We start from the raw sequence: 20,235 nt of genomic DNA on the forward strand, positions 1-20,235 counted from the left end.
TAGTAATATATTTAGAGAAAAGCCTCAAGCGCCATTTTCTATATAAATCTTATAGGTCTGGATCCCGCGTACCAAAAAAAGTTGATTAATAGCAAGCTGAAAATTTGTTAATAGCTTAACAGTGTCTAGTCGGACAAACTTTGATATATGGGAACACTGGAACACGGGAAGTTTTAATGGTGGAACGGGTTAAAAATTTGGAACGTCAGACTACGAAAACGTCAGATGTATTTTGTCGGGCAGAACTTCCAATTGATTTGTTGCCCTTTCATTAAACTCTCATGCAAAAATCAGACTGGTGTTTATCACCAAGTGGGCATTTTAATGAGTGGAACACGAAGACCATGCCAAATGACAGGAATCATGTTGGCTAGTAATAGCAGTCTGATTTTTGCATGAGAGTTTAATGGAAGGGTAACAAATCAATTGGAAGTTCTGTCGGACAAAATACATCTGACCTTTTCGTAGGGGGCCGTCCATTAATCACGTGATGTTTTTTTGCATTTTTTAACCCCCCCTCCCCCTTGGTGATACATGGTGAGGTTTACAACTAAACCTATATCACGTGTATTTTTTAGTATCTACAAAAATTCTTCCTTTGTATATTTTTGTTTCCCGTTAACCCACAATTCATTAAATTCTTTTTGAGCGACACCAGAATTTTTTCCTTTCTTATACTCTGTAAATAGTTCTTTATACAGATCACCTAGCTTAGACATTGTGATGAAAAAAGTACGAAGTTAAAAACAGTTTAAACGCATGTATTCAGTGACAAAACAACGGAATAAACCTGACAGGATTTTGAGAATTTCCAATTCATCAGATAGTAGGTAAAACACATGTAAAGACTAAAGGCTCATAAATAAAAAGTCGGAGAGGTCGACAGTCCCGGTCAGTATTCCTATTTAGTGGAAACATATGCTACATTCACAACAAAACGATTTGAAATGGGTCGCTTCTTATCATAACATTCAACATAATTTGGGTGAAACCAATTTGCTGGGTTGTGTATATTATGAAAGAGAAATGGATTTTTTTTATTAGTCACAGCAATGCCGCTTTCGATTTTTGTACGCATTTGACGAAAAAATAAATACACGTAACGGGTTAAGTATCGGGCATTTTCCGAAAAAAAAAATACACGTGATATATTACTACACCCCCCCTACCTCCTTGTGATGTTTCGTGATTTTTTATGGACCCCTCCCCCCTTTCGAGCATCACGTGATTAATGGACAGCCCCTAGTCTGACGTTCCAAATTTTTAAGCTGTTCCACAATTAAAACTTCCCCTGTTCCAGTGTTCCAATATATCAAAGTTTGTCCGACTACACACCGTTGAGCTATTAACAAATTTTCAGCTTGCTATTAATCAACTTTTTTTTTTGGTACGCGGGATCCAGACCTATTATAAATTAGAAGGGAATTCGTTCTGAAGGGAAAACAGAGATTTTTTTTAATGTATTAATTAAAATCATATACAGAATTCCATTTCAGACTTCTTTGGTTTTTAGTAGCAACTATTTAACATTTTCTTGTCAGTTTACCGAATATTTTAAATTTCATGATGTACAATAAAATTATAAACTACCGGAAAGAAAACGCACCATTCTCCACGAGTCATTTATCCTCTAAAAGGAGGATGTAGAAAATACTAATTTAATAATTATTTTAAAGTCGTAATTAACCGTAATTCCCTGTTAACTAAAAGCCTTTTCAGACTTAATAAGGGCAGACAGACGAGTCGAAGAAGTAGCGGCCATCAACTGAGGAAATAAAAATACGCCAAGTTTATGTCTCTGGCAGGCGATGTCTCAAAGAAGCTTTTTAGTGTCATTTTAAATCTGAGTTAAACATTAATGGGGATCGCCATCATGGTGTTTGATCCATTAAAGGCAGTGGCGGAAATAGGAAAGCTACTTTTTATAACAGCTATTTTAGTGCATTTAGAACCTTTTTCCATTCCTTGGTTTTTTGGTCTGTTACACACAAAACTATAGTCCGTCCGCTATAACTTTTCCCATGCGGTACGATTCATTTTCAATCAAATTAAGTCTTCTTCTTTTACTTCTTCTTTTTGTATAGACATGACTCTGTCTGTTTTTTCAATGTGCCTCTAGTAAGTTGTCGTTCCATCGTTTTCGTGGTCTTCCCACTGATCGTCTTCCTATTGGGGAACCGTCTCTCGCTGTCCTGACTACCCTATTTGTTGTCATTCGGCTTATGTGGTCATTCCATTCTATTCTTCTGTTTCTTACCCAGTTATTAATGTTATCCACCTTGCATCTCCGTCGTATATCTGTACTTCTAGTTCTGTTCCATAGAGTCTTACTATCGATTTTTCGAAGGGTTTTCATCTCCGCTGTTTCGAGCAATATTTTTGTCCTCTCTTTGTCGGGTCGTGTTTCTGCCGCGTATGTCATTATTGGTCTGATGACTATTTTGTAAATTCTGCCTTTCATTTCTTTTCCGATATTTTTATTTCTCCATATTGTGTCATTCGGGCAACCTGCGGCTTGCAATCAAATTAAGTCAAAACATAAATTGAAACGAACGTAGATGTGTATATACATTTTGTATACTGTATACTATATACTACACACATCGGCGTACGTTTCACTTTCTGTTTTGACTTAATTTGATTGAAAATTAATCGTACCGCATGGGAAAAGTTACAGCGGACGGACTATACATATTATTATTGCTTAAACTTTTCGCCTATTTGCTATTTTCATTAAGCACTTCTTCTTTTTCTTCTTTTTCTTTTATATAAGCAATACTGCCTGTTTTTCTTCAACGGTGCCTTTTATTCTGCCCCTAAATTGTCGTTTCATCTTTTCCTTCGGCGTCCTATACCTACTTCTTTCGCCTAACGGTGACTTGTCCCTGGCTATTCTTACTATCCTTGATGCATCCTGCTTATGTTTTGATACCACTCTTCTTTTCTGTTCTTAACCCAGGTATTTATATTGTCTACCCCAGTTATGCGTCTGATATCCTTACTTCTTACCCTGTCCTGCAGTCCTTTTCCAGCAATCCTTCTTAAGATCTTCATTTCGTTGGTGTCCAGATGTCTTTGTGTTTTGCTTGTGTCTGGCCTTGTTTCGACCCTCTAAGTCATAACTGACCTAATAATTGACTTATATATTCGGGCCTTTGTTTCCACTCTTAGGTGTTTGTTTTTCCAAATGGTGTCGTTTAGGCATCCGGCCGTTCTACTGGCTTTAATTATTTAGTATTTTACCTGTTCTTCGATATTGTTGTCGGCTGATAGATTAATTCCCAGGTATTTGAAAGTCATTACTTGTTGTATAATTTGATTGTCTAACTCCAATTTGCATCTTATTTCAAGATTTTTGTATTTTGGGATGATATTTTCATATTCATTTCTTTTGCATTAATGTTGAATTCGTGCAGTCATCTTTGTAGGTCGTCCTCGCACTTTGCTACTAACACGGTGTCATCAGCGTAGCAGAGTATTTTTATCTCTCTATCGCCCATTTTGTACCCTATTTTTTCTTCATTTGTTTTATTATTGCATCCAACATTATGATTAACTATTTAGATGGGAAATAAGCCACAATTCAATAAGCCATCCAACATTATGTTAAAAAAAGGAGAATTAGTGGGTTCTAGTGGGAACTATGGGTTCTGTTATTATTCTATCAAACGCTTTCTCTAGGTCTATGAAACAGAAACTATTAAGAACTTTATTTTTATAAACATTACATAACACAGTTTATATTTACGTCTGAACTTTTTGCAAATCTATGATGGAATGAAAAATTTTATATTTGACCTTAAAGCCACATGGCAGGTACTTTAAACTAGGGCCGGTTCAGGGTCGTATTTAATATATCTGAAAATTAGTGCATTTGCAAAAAAAACTCAATTTATTAACTTGTGATATATATTGAAAAAATTCTTGATATCGGTCTTGCTTGTGATACAATTTTGATTTTCATGTGAATCATCTCCAAAATACACCTTTTGTTGTAGTTCTGTTTTTTTTTCTAAAATCTCTACATTTTCAAAGTCAAAAGCATGTTAATTTTCTATAGAATACTTAGCTAAGGCTGTAGTGTTTATTTTATTGATTTGTATATGCTTTTGTACCACAACCCCAATATATTCTGAAATTGCAGTCGTTACAATTAACTTTATCAATCACATTCGACTGCTAATATTTAGTTACGTTGAATTTAAATTTTGAAAACTGTTTTCCGGATATTCTATGCGATTTATGTCTAACATTGACATCATATTTTGCCAACATTTTCGACATTTGTTCGGAGAATCCGTTAGTTAATGTATGGTAGAAATATGTACTATATGTGGCGACACGTTTCAGTTACTATTTTACTACTTTTTAAATGCTAATTTTCATTTTAATTTTTAATAACTTTTTCAAAATGAAATAATACGTCTCATTTAAAATTCACATTTAATATACAAACCAAATGCATAAAAAGCCTGTTAAGTTTTAAGAAACGAAATATATCCCTATTAAGATAAAATGCCTTCTCAGCTTTTAAAACGCCAGACATAATAATTTGTCGCCTTTCTGGCCATATGGTAGAACCACATACATAATGACAGATTAGTGTTTGTGGTCTCGTCCAGTCAATTCACAGCCTCCAGTCGGTTCACACCCCAGCAGGCGTCGGTCGGTCATACAACCCTCGCTGGGCAAAACAACAATAAACCCTCACGAGATATAAGCAAAACACGTTTTTTTACCAAAAATAAATAAATATATTATTGACAGTTGTTTACGTTTTATTCTATTTTCATTTAATTGTTTCCGTGAAACCCACCCACGGAACATGTAGTATTTGTTTGAATTGGCGAAAAAAAAATTAGCCATACGGTTTTCACTCCCTCTAAGTGGAAAATTCACTCATCCCAGATACCTATGGTATCAAAAGGATTGAGCTCTGGTGGGACTCTTTCCGTGTTATCGAGCCCCAGGTGACTTGGTATGTTGGAGTATCTCCCAAAAATTTTCGTACACATCTGGCCGTCGAGAGTAGTACAGCTTTCTGTATGGTCTTATAGAGATGTTCATTCAGACCCAGCTTTTTTATGTTTTCTAGGAGGTTCTTCATAATGACTGTCGTAGTAGAGAGAATGTTAGGTGTTGTCTGGGTACTTTGCATTCTCCGTTGTCTTGTACTTGGCGATCTTTTCAGTAAAATTAGCACGTCGAATATTGTTGTTAGGTATCGCCACATCAATTAGTTTTGTTTGTCTCGCTAATTTATTAACTAGTATGAGATCTGGTCCACTATGTGTCACTGTTTGGTCTGTGAGCGCCATGTGGTCCCAGTATAGCTTGTAGTTGTCATTCTCAAGCATACTCTCAGGAAAGTATTAATAATATTGGGGATGGTCCGTTTGGAGAAGTTCCAGTTTGATAGGAATCTCTTGATGAAGGATCTTTCCTAGAGTCATGCCGTTCCTTGTATTCAGATGCAGCAAATGCCTGCCAGCCTCCGGTAAGGTGTTGGTTGGTTTCTTAGGCTTAACATCCATATCGGTATTTATCGGAACCCGAGGGTCTTTGACGATATATTTCAGGTAATTTTTGGTTGGTATAACCTGATCCTGAATGGAGCAAACTTAAAACGACAACGTGAAAAAAGCGCATGGCAATAAATGTATTCTACAAATGATTTTTTAAAATTAAAATACTTACACATATACACACAATTTGATAGAAAATTTAGAAATCAGCAGTGTTCCGTATTTTATTCACATTAATTTGCCTCAAGTATCTGCCGAATCCATTAAATATTTACTTCGTACCCGCCACTGTTTAATAAATTATTTTGCAGACACTTTACAAACTCCCGTTTAACGACGTTTGCCGTGAACTGTTATTTAATGTATATCTGTTCTTCTTTGTTTCCTTTAAATTACCTAAAAGGAATAAAACTCAATTTTAATTTCCTCTCATACTTTATGGCGGTACTTACATACGATATTATTTAGCTCAATTCCCTCTTCGTTCTTTGAGCTTCATTCATGTTTTAAATTTTTAAGTTGTTTTTTTATTAAAGTTTGAGTTCGTATTGTAGTGATGTTGAAAAAGTAACTATTCGTTACAAAGTACTCGTTACTTGCGAATACCGAAAGTAACGATTACTATTCAGAGAAACAAATCGTTACTTTGATTACTCTGATTACTTCGTTACTTCGTACCAATCGTTGATTACTTTGATTACTCTGATTACTTTGAATACTCTGATTACTTTGATTACTCTGATTACTTTGATTACTCTGATTACTTTGATTACTCTGATTACTTTGATTACTCTGATTACTTTGATTACGCTGATTACTTTGATTACTTTGATTACTCTGATTACTTCGTTACTTGATCGTATCAGAGCGAGTAATGGCTATTGTATCTACTTTGATTACTTTGATTACTTCGTTACTTCGTACCAATCGTATCAGAGCGAGTAACGACTATTGTATCTACTTTGATTACTCTGATTACTTCGTACCAATCGTATCAGAGAGAGTAACGAATATTGTATCTACAACCATTACACTTGATTACTTTCTAGACAGGCCGTAAAAATGTGGAAATGATAATGTTTCTACAGTATGATCAACAACTTTAATTATGTATGTGTTGCATTGGTTTTATTAGAATTAGACCACGGGATTTAGCACTAAAAGCACCGGAATAAATAGATTTTTAAATAGAGCGCCTAGAGACTTGCAACTTTTTGCACTGTGTTCAGGATGAACTCAAAAATAAGGTTACAATAGAAAAATGGATAGAAATGCATAAGTGCATTTTAAAATGTATAAAATGCATCCAAAAGTGCATAAACATGTCAAAATTACTATACGGTCAGATTTTGTTATTCAGGGGGTTTTTGGGGTTACTGAACACGAATGTGCAATCAGAACCGACCTCCGAAGCACCTCTGTTACCCAGGGTTATTCAAAGATACGTAATCTAAAGTTTAGAGGGCTTTTGCCACTTAATTGATGCGAACAGATTACTCGAGGGTTTTTAGGATCTTCTTCTTTAAGTGCCATCTCCGCTGCGGAGGTCGGCAATCATCATAGCTATTCGTATTTTAGAGACGGCTGCTCTGAAAAGTTCATTTGGTGTACATCCGTACCACTCTCTCAGGTTGCGCAGCCATGATATTCTGCGTCTCCCTATGCTTCTCTTTCCTTGAATCTTTCCCTGCAAAATCAATTTAAGCAAGCTGTATCTCTCTCCACGTGAAATATGTCCGAGATATTCAAATTTTCTTATTTTGATGGTATTTAGGATTTCCATGTCTTTATTCATCTTTCTCAGAACCTCTTTGTTTGTGACGTGTTCTGTCCACGATATTTTCAGAATTCTTCTGTACACTCACAGATCGAATGGTTCTAGTTTTTCATTGATGCAGTATTCATGGTCCAAGCTTCTATTCCATAAAGCAAAGTCGAGAAAACGTAGCACCTAGCCAACCTAACTTTTAGCTTCAACTTCAAATGTCTTGTGCAGAGCACTTTTCGCATTTTGTTAAAATTTGCTCTAACCTTTTCTATTCTGACTTTGATTTCCTGTAAGTAATCTCCTGTGGAGTTGATCATTGTTTCAAGGTATGCATATTGGTCGACTCGTTCGATATTGGATCCGTTTATGAAGAGATTTTCGTTATTTCTTTGAGTTTTCGATATTCTCATAAACTTTGTCTTCTTAACATTCATTGTTAGCCCGTATTGCATACTCTTCCGAGTATGCATTAAAAAGAATTAGCGACAACACGCATCCCTGTCTCACTCCACGTCTGATTTAAATTTTCTCTGACAGCTGATCGTTAACACTTACTTTTGCTCGTTGCTTATAGTATAAATTTGATCTAATCCTGAGCTCATTGTAGTCTATGTTCTTTGATTCCAGGACATGCATTAATTGTTAATGTCATACTTTGTCGAATGCTTTACTATAGTCAATAAAACACGCATATATATCTTGATTGACGTCCAGGCACCTTTGTATAAGTATGTTAAGTGAAAAATAGCTTCATGAGTTCCCAGGCCTTCGCGAAACCCAAATTGCGTATCATTAATGTTTATGTCAAGTTTATGATATATTCATAAACATATTCATACGCTTTCAGTCGAAGGTACTACGGACCATAACAAATGCACCTTGGTTTATACCAAACAGGGAAATCCGATACGATACCAAGTAGGCACATTTAAGGAAATATGTAGTAAGTGAATACAGCAGCCGCTATTTTTGGTGAAATTGAGAAACCACCAAAACAATCTTGCACTAATCTTGATAGATAATAGTGAGCACTGAGCAGACTCGGAGACTGAAGAGCCAAAAACCATTGGAGCTACCATATAGGTACTTAGGTCCTAAGCGGTAGTGAAGTGAAGTGCAGTGAAGTACTTAGCGTTAAAGGCACATTTCTATAATCTAAGAGACTATTGGAGTTTTTGTTATCACTGGATAACAAATCCAAATTTATACATAGGTACACCCTTTTGTACAAACAAAAAAACCTGTTTATAATTTTTATGTATGGATTCACTCACCATAGATAAAACCCTTAGTCACCACCAACCCTTCTTCTATAGCTCTATGTACGTTTAGTTTTAAAATAATTACCTTATTCTAACTTCTCCAAAAATTAATAAATTCTGTCATATTATATGACAGAATTTATTGGATGACATAATATATGACTCATATATTATGTCATCCATGTCAGTCTATGAATCAAAAAAAGTAAGAAGGCAGCTCTTGGTGAAAGTCTGTCAAAATATATCGGCAGTTAACGTGTTAAAATACTTTGGTACCGCGAAATTGCGAGACATTAAGTTTGCCGAACCGCTTTATTTCACTTCCTTGACAGGTTCTTGTGTTGAGTTATATCTACTTTTAATGGCAATTCTTACGCATTAACAAAAGACATGGATTTTGAAAATTCAAAAGCCACTCATAAATTTCTCTTACAACATATGGACTTACAACTGAGCGACAGATCTAGTTGTACCCTTTCTTTTTACAAAGGAAGTGAAGTATTTTTTTGAATAGTGTAGTGTGAGTGTGATAGATAAAGTAATTTGTCTTGTCTTGTCAATTGTGTATTATTTCGAAGTTCGAGATAAGTTGCTACGAATGAATACGTGTGCTTTTTGACCATCGAAATTCAATGGACAAAAGGATAAAGGGTTTAACTTTCTCTCTAGATAGAAGGAAGGGGGTTAGGTATTTCGTAATTTCAAAAATGTTATTTTAACTATGTTTTTTAGCCTTAAAAATTGTCATTTTTCTTTTTTTTGGTTTTAATTTGTTTATAACTTGAAAATGATAAACTTAAGAGGAAAGTGTGAAAAATTACAAAACACCTTTTTTGTTTCGAATGATTCAAAAATCTAAAATAGGTACTAATAGATACCTGCACGGACCGAAAAAAGTTAATTAGAATTTATAAACAAAGTCATTTTTTAATTATTAGATAACTAATTAAGTCTGGTCAAAATTATATCAGGCGCCCGTTGTTATTTGTAATTTTTAAAATTATAAATTACATTACCTACCTACTGAGAAATACGATTCTCGATATGATTACCGGTAATCAAATACAAAAGTAGTAACAAAAGTAATCATAGTAATCAAAGTAACGAATACTGTAAATGATTACTTTTGTTATATCGGAATATCTATACAAAATACCTACCTACTGAGAAATACGATTCTCGATATGATTACCGGTACTCAAATACAAAAGTAATCATAGTAATCAAAGTAACGAATACTTTAAAGTGTAAATGATTACTCGTTATATTCGAATACCTATACAAAATACCTATCTACCGAGAAATACGATTTTCGATATGATTACCGGTACTTAAATACAAAAGTAATCATAGTAATCAAAGTAACGAATACTGTAAAGTGTAAATGATTACTTGTTATATCCGAATACCTATACAAAATACCTATCTACCGAGAAATACGATTTTCGATATGATTACCGGTACTCAAATACAAAAGTAATCAAAGTAACGAATACTTTGAATGATTACTTTATACAAAAGTAACGATTTGTAACGATTACTCGAAAGTAACTATAATCAACATCACTATCGTATTGATGTCAAATTAAGGTAATGCAATTTTATTTAACTTAATTATATAGCATTTCTGTTTCCTTTTTCAGAATAACCTTTAAGCTTTATAGAATAGAATAAAATAGAATAGAATAGAACAGATTAAAATAAAAAAGAAATGATTTTTTTCTCATTTGAGGAATTATCTATCGTATATTATAATTGGAAAACGATTTATACACCCTATAAAAGTTGCCAAAATTGTCCTAATTTCTAATTTTCAACCAGTGGTTGCAACATTAACCCTCAGAAAAAAACCCAAAAGAAACAAAATATAGACATTTCAAAAAGAAGGAAATAGCTATTTGTATAACAAGGGAGGAAAGTGCTACTTTTCCTACCGAGAATGAAGTTTACTGCCCAACGCGTAGCGGAGGGCAGTAATCATTCAAGGGAGGAAAAGGCACTTTACTCCCATGTTATACATATGGTTTTTCCACCTTCCTCAAATTAATAACAAGTCATTTTTCATTTTTACTTAATTTATTTATGTAACTAACCAACAAAATTTATTAAATCTAAAACTAACAAGTAGGTACAATATATCTGTCAACTGTCAAATTTAAGTCAAATTATTAATGTAAACATTGTTAAATCAAAATAATAATTTACTGTTTTTTACCATTCTGCAAAATACAGGGTGTTTTATAAATAAACGTTAAAAGGTATAGATACTTACGTAATAGAAAATAGATTGATATTGTACAGGGCGTCAATAAGTTATATTTCACGAATGAAATACCATGACGTCACTTTTACTTTTCCTTCCTAGGGAGGAAAAGTACAACTTGGCTCCCTACAATCAGGTCCGGAAAAGTATACTTTCAGTAGAGGTAGGTGGAAAAAAAGTTTAGGGACAATTACAAATGATAACAGAAAAAATTAGAACACAATCACTGGAATAATTTTAAAAACGGCACAAGAAAAATAAGGAAACAACAAAAAAATCAAATTGGATAGAAGGGGGAAAAGACGACTGTATGACAGAAGAAATACCCCAGTTAATGGAAAAGAAAAGATTAGTTACAAATCTGGACAAATTAGTATACCTATAGTAAAACTCATCAATGCTAGAAGAACCGAATACCTATATATTGTTATGATCTGCTTCTTATTAATTTTATATTAATTATTATTAATTTGATTAATTATATAATTGTCGCAAATCATACATAAAAATGCATAAAAAAATCTCAGGGTGCCTTTTTATAATATCAAGAAAATGTCTAAATTATTTTACGTTATACTTATCTTCTCTCGTGGGTTCAGTATCTCTTAGTTGATCCTAATCGGGATAAAATAGGGAAAAGAAATAAAGCCAAATATAAAATAAAAATACAGAATTGTCTTTTATTTATCAAAATCAATACTCTAAAATCTATCAAATCTAAAACCTGTGGACACAGATGTCCGAATGAAATTTCTAACATTTAAATTTTTTCTAGTTAAAAAAATATTTATCGGTTTGTTCCCGATGACTTTGGTACAACAAAATAAACAAAACCAAATTATGTATTCGCAAGATTAGCTATACTCCCTATCTACTTTCTGAAATATTGGAATTTTAATTCCTACGCTTTTTACTCAAAATTTTAGTTTCCGAACATAAAAATATCTTTCACATAAGTTGACTGACCTTTTGCTTCAATCACTCTGATGTCTTCTCGTGACCCAAAAACAGCTCTCCCTCGTTGACTATGTTAAAGGCTACTCATCAAAGCCCTCTCCGTTCTCCAGCTTCAAAACTATCAGCATACCAGCACCAATTCTCCAACAAGCCGGGCCTCTTTTGACACGTACTCGATTCAAACAAAACTCCAAAAATTCTCTGCTCTCCTTCTCACAATAATACAGAATTAAAGAGGTATTTCGTCTCAATTTGATCTGTCTCTCGTTCCACTTTTCAACACTATTCTCCACTATCAAACAAATTACTGGTATTTGCTAACTATCTATTCACGAAAACGTCGAACTGCTCCTCAGCGATGCCAAAAACATAATGACTTCTTTTTCAAACTCTCTCAATCATTCAAACCACTTTTCCCCTTCCAACTTGCCAAGAATCATAAACAATCTTTTTCATTCGACAAACAAACAGTCTTTTTCAAAATTATTCCGACCATCCTAATTACTTTCGGGGAAACTCTACAACATTTACTCGTGTTGAACAAAGATATTAATATTCCAAACTTTCTTTTTAAACCACTTTCCCAGAAAGTGATAATTACATCCACCTGTGGATTCTATAGTTCTCGTAATAAACAATCTATTTTCATTTTAAATCTAAATACATCGTCCTTTTCACTTTAATTATTCACAAAAGTCTTTAATGGTTCATCGGAAAGCTCATTAAAAAGAGAAATCCACTTACATCCAAACTAAATTCTAATAAATATTTACAGCTCAATATACAGGGTGTATCAAATTTATGTGCCCGCGTCATTTAAAAAAAATAATTCAATTTTTATTTTGCCTTTGATTGATAAAATTGAAAACACAATAATATGTACTTACTCTAAGTCTTGCTGACGACCAAATAATGATCGCACAAGACGAAGATGACCTTAGTTTTACGATGAGAAAACTGGAACAGGAATATACAAAGAATGGGATGAAAATAAACCTAAAGAAAACTGAATACCTAACAAATGAGAAATAAAACAACTAGAAATAGACGAAAGTAAACAAATCAAAGGAACAGGCAAGTACACGTATTTAGATTTCATAATTGTATACAAACGAACAACTGAAGAAGATAAAGATAAAAGATAGACTAAGACAGGCAAGAGACTGCATACGAAAATTGAACCCGGTACTGTGGGATAAAAACATCAGTATAAAAACAAAAAGAAAAATATAGAACACCATGGGAAGAAGTTTCCTCACTTATGGGTGTGAAAATTGGATAATAAATAAAAACCAAAAACAAGAGCAACAGAGATAGACTTCCTAAGGAGAAACTGCAGAGTAATCTAAAACAGATAGAATAAATAACAAAGCGATTACGAAAAGAATAGGAATGAACTCACACATAATAGACTACAAAGAACAGAAGAGATTAATAAAAATAAATAACCTTTTTCATCTCATTGCAATACGAAGCCAAAGCCGTCTTATATTTGAGTTCGTCTAAAGAGCGCAACAAGCACCTTTACCGAACGGTTTGGAAACTCGTTAGTTTTTCATCAGAGAATGCATATGTTTAATTTTGTAACAGGTAACATTATTGTTGTTACCTTGGATATAACTTGTTTAACTACATCTCTGGTCATGTTAGAGTCACTTGATATTCACTGTGTGTAACTCAGAGATTGTGAAAATCTAAGTAGTTATATTTAATAAATTTTGTTTATTTGGTATATCATTTATTATTATTATTCCTTTCTGTTCATATTTACTGATTTAATATAATTTTGGCAGCAGTGTAAGATACCTGGGAAAGTGATCAAGGATCATTTCCTGGCGCCCATGATTTGTTTGTTTTTATTCAATTTGTTTTTCATTAGCAATTATTCATCTTTATTCAGGTTCAGTACATTATTCTTATTTTAATATTTCCATTCTTAGTCATCATCACTATCTACTTTGAGCTACCGTCTTTGACAGGCATGCAAATTGGCCGTATCCATCCTTGAGTGTCAAGTTGTCGTTCTCTTCCATATATCGCTAGCCTAAATCCATTCATTTGCATCTGTCTATTAATACTTTTATTATCAGTTCATACCACTTTTTCATCTTATCATTCCCCCACATAATACTACTGCAAAAGTAGTATTTTCTTACATCGGCTTCTCAACGTAGAAGCCACACATTTTTGTTACTTTTTCTTACATCAGATAAACTTCTTCTTTTTTTTCTACTTCTGTTGGAGTTTATCTTTCTCTTAACTTTCACTCCAACAGAAGTTCTCTTTTATGTTACATTGGCAACATATGCATTCTCTGATGAAAAACTAACGTCCCCTTTCTCTTTCACACAGTCTTAACCATAGCTAACTGGACAAAACTTTGTGTTTTCCAGTAAACTGAAAAAGTATTGACTTATGCCATGAAATTATGTCAGTCAAATACGCTTTTTAATAGATTTTGTCTCTTTCGTACAACTCCGGAAATTGTTAAAGTTAGCATTACTATTGTGGTCACTAAAAGATGGAGACCTTTATGTGAAACAAAAGTCGTAAACTCTTAAAGTACTGCTTCGAATTTCTATACAATTGAGTAAAATCGAGAATCAAAAATACAATTGTAAAAGGATTTTTATGGAAGTCTTTTACCAACTGTCAACACTCTGTGTTTTCATCCCCATCCCCTTTAATTGACATCTACCGTTTAACAAAACGTTAATGGAAAATACAATGCCATCAACAGTTGAACTATTATTGAATTTTGTTCCTTCGCTACTAATTAAAATTAGGGATGTTAACATGGTAAGCCAATTGAAAGTGGCAAACAGTGCAAGGAGTGGAAATAATCCAATAAAGAAATTGTATTACTTTTCTTGCGTGTCGGCAAGGGGGAGGGTAGGATACAGGTTCAGGTGAAATAAAAAAAAGGGGAAATGAATTAATTAACATTTGGTTTATGGCTGTGATTTGTTGATGACCAGAATTGTTTACTGCTTGGCTTGCAGTTTGTAAAAATTTATTCAAAATCAAAATTTCGGTGAATTGAAACTTCAATTCAAACATTAGAATCTAAATGTATGGTAGTAGTCCATGTGGTGAGACCGCTCCCGTCTAAAATAATTTCTGATTCGGTTTCTTTGTGGATTCCTATTCAAAAATGTCCCCTTTAAACAAATCTGAAGGGTGCCGAGCGGAATTTTTGGGCAGAAATTGTTTGAACAATTTTTTTAAACAAATACAAAAGATCACGTTTTTTTGCCCTGGAATATATATTTTTATGTTTTTTGGGTCATTCTAAACAAGAAAGGTATCTTATAATTTTTCTTAAAAATTTATAGTTTTCGAGTTATAGGCGATTTCAAATCTGAAAAATGCGAAAATATAAATTTCGAGGCTTAAAAACTCATATTGTCCCTTAGCTTACAACACCGCTCAAGTCGAAAATTAACGGTTTTGACATATACATACCGTTGGATAGGTCTGCTTATTGCGCATCTAACCATTTGTCGCATGATTTAGATTTCAGTCAATCAGATGCCGTAATTCAAAAAGTAGTGACACCGCGCAAGTCTTCAACACCTATATCATGGTCAACACCGCACAAGTTGCTCTGTGATTATTATGTTTGTACGTGAGTTTTACTGCTGAAAAGTCTAGTATCCAAGAAGTTTTTATAGAAGATTAAGAGGTAAGTTATATAAAAAAATAATGTTTATTCATTTACGCGTATTAATATAGAAAGAAATGATAATAAAATAACTTAAGCGGTGTTTACCAACTTTATTTTTTTTTAACTTAGACGGTGTTTCAAAAAGTAGTTTTTTTCGTCTCCTGTAAAGTTGGTAAAAATGACTTATGCGGTGTTGTAAGCTAAGGGACAATATTTAAATTAGTATTTTTGGGGTTGCCTGATACAAGCATTGAAGATTAAACATTCAGCTTCAAGATTCTGAAGAGTGATCGCGTCTAATCTTAATTTATATTGTTGTTTTTTAATTGTTAAATATGCGTGTTTATCCTCTATTTCAAAAATATCCTATTTCCTCCGAAAAATATTTTTTCTAGATTCTTTGGGATATTCTAAATAAAATAAGTTTCTTGACATTTTTCTCAAAAGTTACTAGTTTTAAAGTTATAAGTGATTTAAAATCCGAAAAATGACAAAAAAATGCATTTTCGGATTTTAAATCGCTTATAACTTTAAAACTGTTAACTATTGAGAAAAATGTCAAGAAACTTATTTTATTTAGAATATCCCAAAGAATCTGAAAAAAATATCTTTCGGAGAAAAATTGAAAATTTTTGAAATAGAGCGCGCCGCACCGGCAATAAAATCGTATGGACATGCATATTTAACAATTAAAAACCAACGGTTTAAATTAAGGTTAGACGCAATCACACTTCAGAATCTTGAAGCTGAATGTTTAAACTTCAATTTAAGTATCTGGCAACCTCAAAAATACTAATTTAAATATGAGATTTTAGGCCTCGAAAATGCGTATTTTCGCATTTTTCAGATTTTAAATCGCCTATAACTCGAAAACTATCAATTTTTTAGAAAATTTACAGGATACCTTTCTTATTTAGAATGACCCACAAAACTTAAAAAAATATATGTTCCGGAGCAAAAAAACGTGATGTTTTGTATTTGTTTAAAAAAATTGTATAAACAATTTCTGCCCAAAAATTCCGCCCGGCACCCTTTAGATTTGTTAAAAGGGGACATTTTTGAATAGGAATCCACAAAGAAACCGAATCAGAATTTTTTCCAGACGGGAGCGGTCTCACCACATGGACTATAGGAAGTGATTATAATTGTATGCACTAAAACCACCAGAAACGGAAAAAGCCCGGGGCCAGATCAACTGCATATCGATATCCTTAAAATAATAGAAAATGAGTACATGGATGTCCTCTTAACGCTGTTTAATTAAATTTATCAGTCGGGTGACATACCCAATGAATGGTTGACCTCGACAATTATTTGTCTCCCAAAAAAGAAAAATACTAGAGAATGCACCGACCACCGCACCATAAGCCTGATGTCTCACACACTTTAAATGTTTTTAAATATCATTCATAAACGCATTTACCAAACACTTGATATGGATATTGAAGAACCTCAATTTGGATTCTGTAGAGGCTTAGGTACCCGTGAAGCTTTCTTTGCATTCAACTTACTAATCCAGAGAAGCTTGGATGTAAACCAATATATGTACGTCTGTTTCATAGATTACAACAAGGCTTTCGATAAAGTCCGCCACAAAGAGCTAATGAACGTCCTCAAAGCAAAACAATTACAATAGAATGACCTTCGAATTATAACAAATCTATATTATAAACAGCAGGCACGCATACGCATTAATGCGTATTAGAAGAGTTCGAAATTAAAAGGAGTGCGACAGGGGTATTGTCACCACTACTGTTCAATGCATACTCTGAACAAATTATGAAAAGAGCTCTTGAGGGAGAAATAGCATGAATAAAGGTCAATGGAACACCAATTAACATTAGATATGCGGACGATACTATCATAATAGTGGAGAACCTCCAAGACCTCCAAAAGCCAATGAACAAGATAGTTGAGTATGGGAGAGAATATGGATAAACATCAAGAAAACTAAATTTATGAGGATATCAAAAACCCAAAATAATAATGAAAACCTGACAATTAACGGCAAAACTTTAGCACAAGTTAAAAACTACAACTATCTTGGCACAATAATTAATCACACAAACGATTACTCCAAAGAAATCAAAGTTTGAATAGAGAAAGCACGAAAAAACTTCAATAAAATGAGAAGGATACTTTGTGCAAGAGAACTGAAATTAGACTTGAGAGTTAGGCTGGCAAGGTGTTAATATTTTCTCGACTCTGCTTTACAGGATATAAGCATGGACACTTAACGCGTCGACTGCTAAATATGTGAATGAATAAAAGAATCCTGAAGATAACATGGACCGAGCATGTAACAAACAACGAAATCATGAGAAGAGTCAACAAAAGAATGGAAATATTGGAAACCATCAAGACACGAAAGTTGCAACACCTGTGGCGTGTTATGCATAAGGAGAGATACACCATACTTCAATTAATTATACAAGAGAAAATCCAGGGCAAGAGAAGTATAGGAAGGAGAAGAATCTCATGGTTGCGTAACTTGAGGGAATGGTACGGATGCACATCAATCGAACTATTCAAAGCAGCATCTAAAATCAGAATAGCCATGATGATTGCCAACCTCCGTCGCGGAGATGACAAGTAAAGAAGAAGAAGAAGTGATTGGTATATTGTTTTATTCAAAACATCAAAAAATCATCCAAATGGATTATAAAATTGCAGACCGTTTTCGCTATTATCAGACCATCATCATCAGTGAAACAATCTAGTTTCTAGTTGAAACTAGCCCACTATTTTTTAGCACCAAAAAACAATGTTTTTAAAATTTTTTAAAATGTTTTATTTTTTTATTGTTATTAAAGCTATCACCTAACTTTTCTGCAAAATTTCGAATGCCACCTCTCACGTCCATCTCAAAACAGATCCGCCCTGGTCTACTATTTCGATACTGAAACATCTCCAAGCCTGAGAAAGTTTAGTATGTTGTCTCGTTTTTTAAGTTAACGTTAAATTTTCTTTAGTTTATGAATGCTGAATTGATACCAATGATAAATTGAACAATCACACAAAAAAATCATCCTTTAGGCTATTTACGCTGTTGGGAGGCCATTATGTTATAAATCTCGAATTTTTCCCATTTTCGTGTTTTCCCTTCATCTTACAAACTCCATTTAAACATTGACTGTGCCTTCCTAATGACGGCTATAAAATGTAGCATGCACGTAGCTCGTTTCGCTAAGTACTTGCGTAGATTATTGCAGTCGAATAGACCGCACAATATGTAGCGTTAACAGACAATGTTATACTAGATGTTACCTATTGATCGACCATAAGTTTGATTTTCTTTGTCTGACATATTTTTATAATTTCTGTGGAGAAAATCCCACAATACGCTATTGTCTATAAATAAATCTATTAAATTCATGGTTACTTCTTTTGACCACTTAATTTTTCGATAAAACTTAAAACAATTCACAAAATTAAATACCATGTAGACTCGCTTCTGGCCTATAATGAATAGCGTGACCAACTCCAATTCAGTCGAATTCAGGGCACGACTGAAAAAAACACCTAAAATCCGGGACATTTCAATGAAAATCGAGCCATTTTTTTTTAAATATTATAGAACTTTAATATCATCATTGTATTGATGTAGGATGAATTATTGTTATTATTTCGGAATAGTCTTTTTACAAGACGATAATTAAAATACAGAAAGGAAAAAAAGTCAACAGTTTAAGTATTCGTGGACTATTATACCACGATATAAAATATAGACGTTTTGGATGTGGTATTAGTATTACACTCTAGAAATTGTCGACCTTTTTTCGTTCCACCAGTTCAATTTGATGTGAATTTTTACAAGAATAACGTATTCAAAATCTCAAAGTAGAATTTTACCAAAACGTTGAAAATTCGGATGGCCCGGAAGCCTTGCCCGGGACGCCGGCGCCGGGACACAACTTCGTAATTCGAATTTTTCGGACTAGTTGGTCACACTAATAATGAAACTAGTCCATATGGTGAGACCGCTCCCGTCTGAAAAAATTTCTGATTCGGTTTCATTGTGGATTCCTATTCAAAAATGTCCCCTTTAAACAAATCTGAAGGGTGCCGGGCGGAATTTTTGGGCAGAAATTGTTTAAACAATAGGTATTTTTAAACACATACAAAAGATCACCTTTTTTTGACCCGAAGAATATTTTTTTTATGACACCGTGCCTGTTGCGAAGTTGTGGAAAGTATTGGAGAAAACCAGTATCAGCGTTACACTAATCGATGCTATTAAAGAGCTTTATAAGAACACAATAGCAAAAGTTAAAATAGGAAAAGAGGTGTCTAATGGTTTTCAGGTAACAAAAGGACTTAAGCAAGGTTGTTGTTTATCTCCCATACTGTTCAACATATATATCGATGAAGCACTCAGGCACTGGAAGAAGAAGTGTAAAGGGATGGGGCTATCTATTGGGGATGAAACGTTATATACGTTGCACTATGCAGATGACCAGGTAGTTATTGCCCAAGACAAAGAAGACCTGGAGTATATGGCTAGAAAACTAATGGAAGAGTACAAAAAATGGGGCCTCGAAGTAAATGTCCAAAAAACACAATATCTTTGCGTAGGAGGAGAAAATAATCCAGATGACCTCGACTTGGAAGATGAAACTATTAAGAAATGTGACCAATGTACATATTTGGGGGTAAAACTGACAAAGACAGGACGAAGTGATGAAGCCATAAAAGACAGAATAACCAAAGGAAAACAAGTTATAGGTGCGTTGAATTCAGTATTATGGCAAAAAAATATAAGACCGGAAACGAAAAAACGAATATATAATACC

Source organism: Diabrotica virgifera, chromosome 2 (assembly GCF_917563875.1).
Source record: "Diabrotica virgifera virgifera chromosome 2, PGI_DIABVI_V3a".
NCBI lineage: Eukaryota > Metazoa > Arthropoda > Insecta > Coleoptera > Chrysomelidae > Diabrotica > Diabrotica virgifera.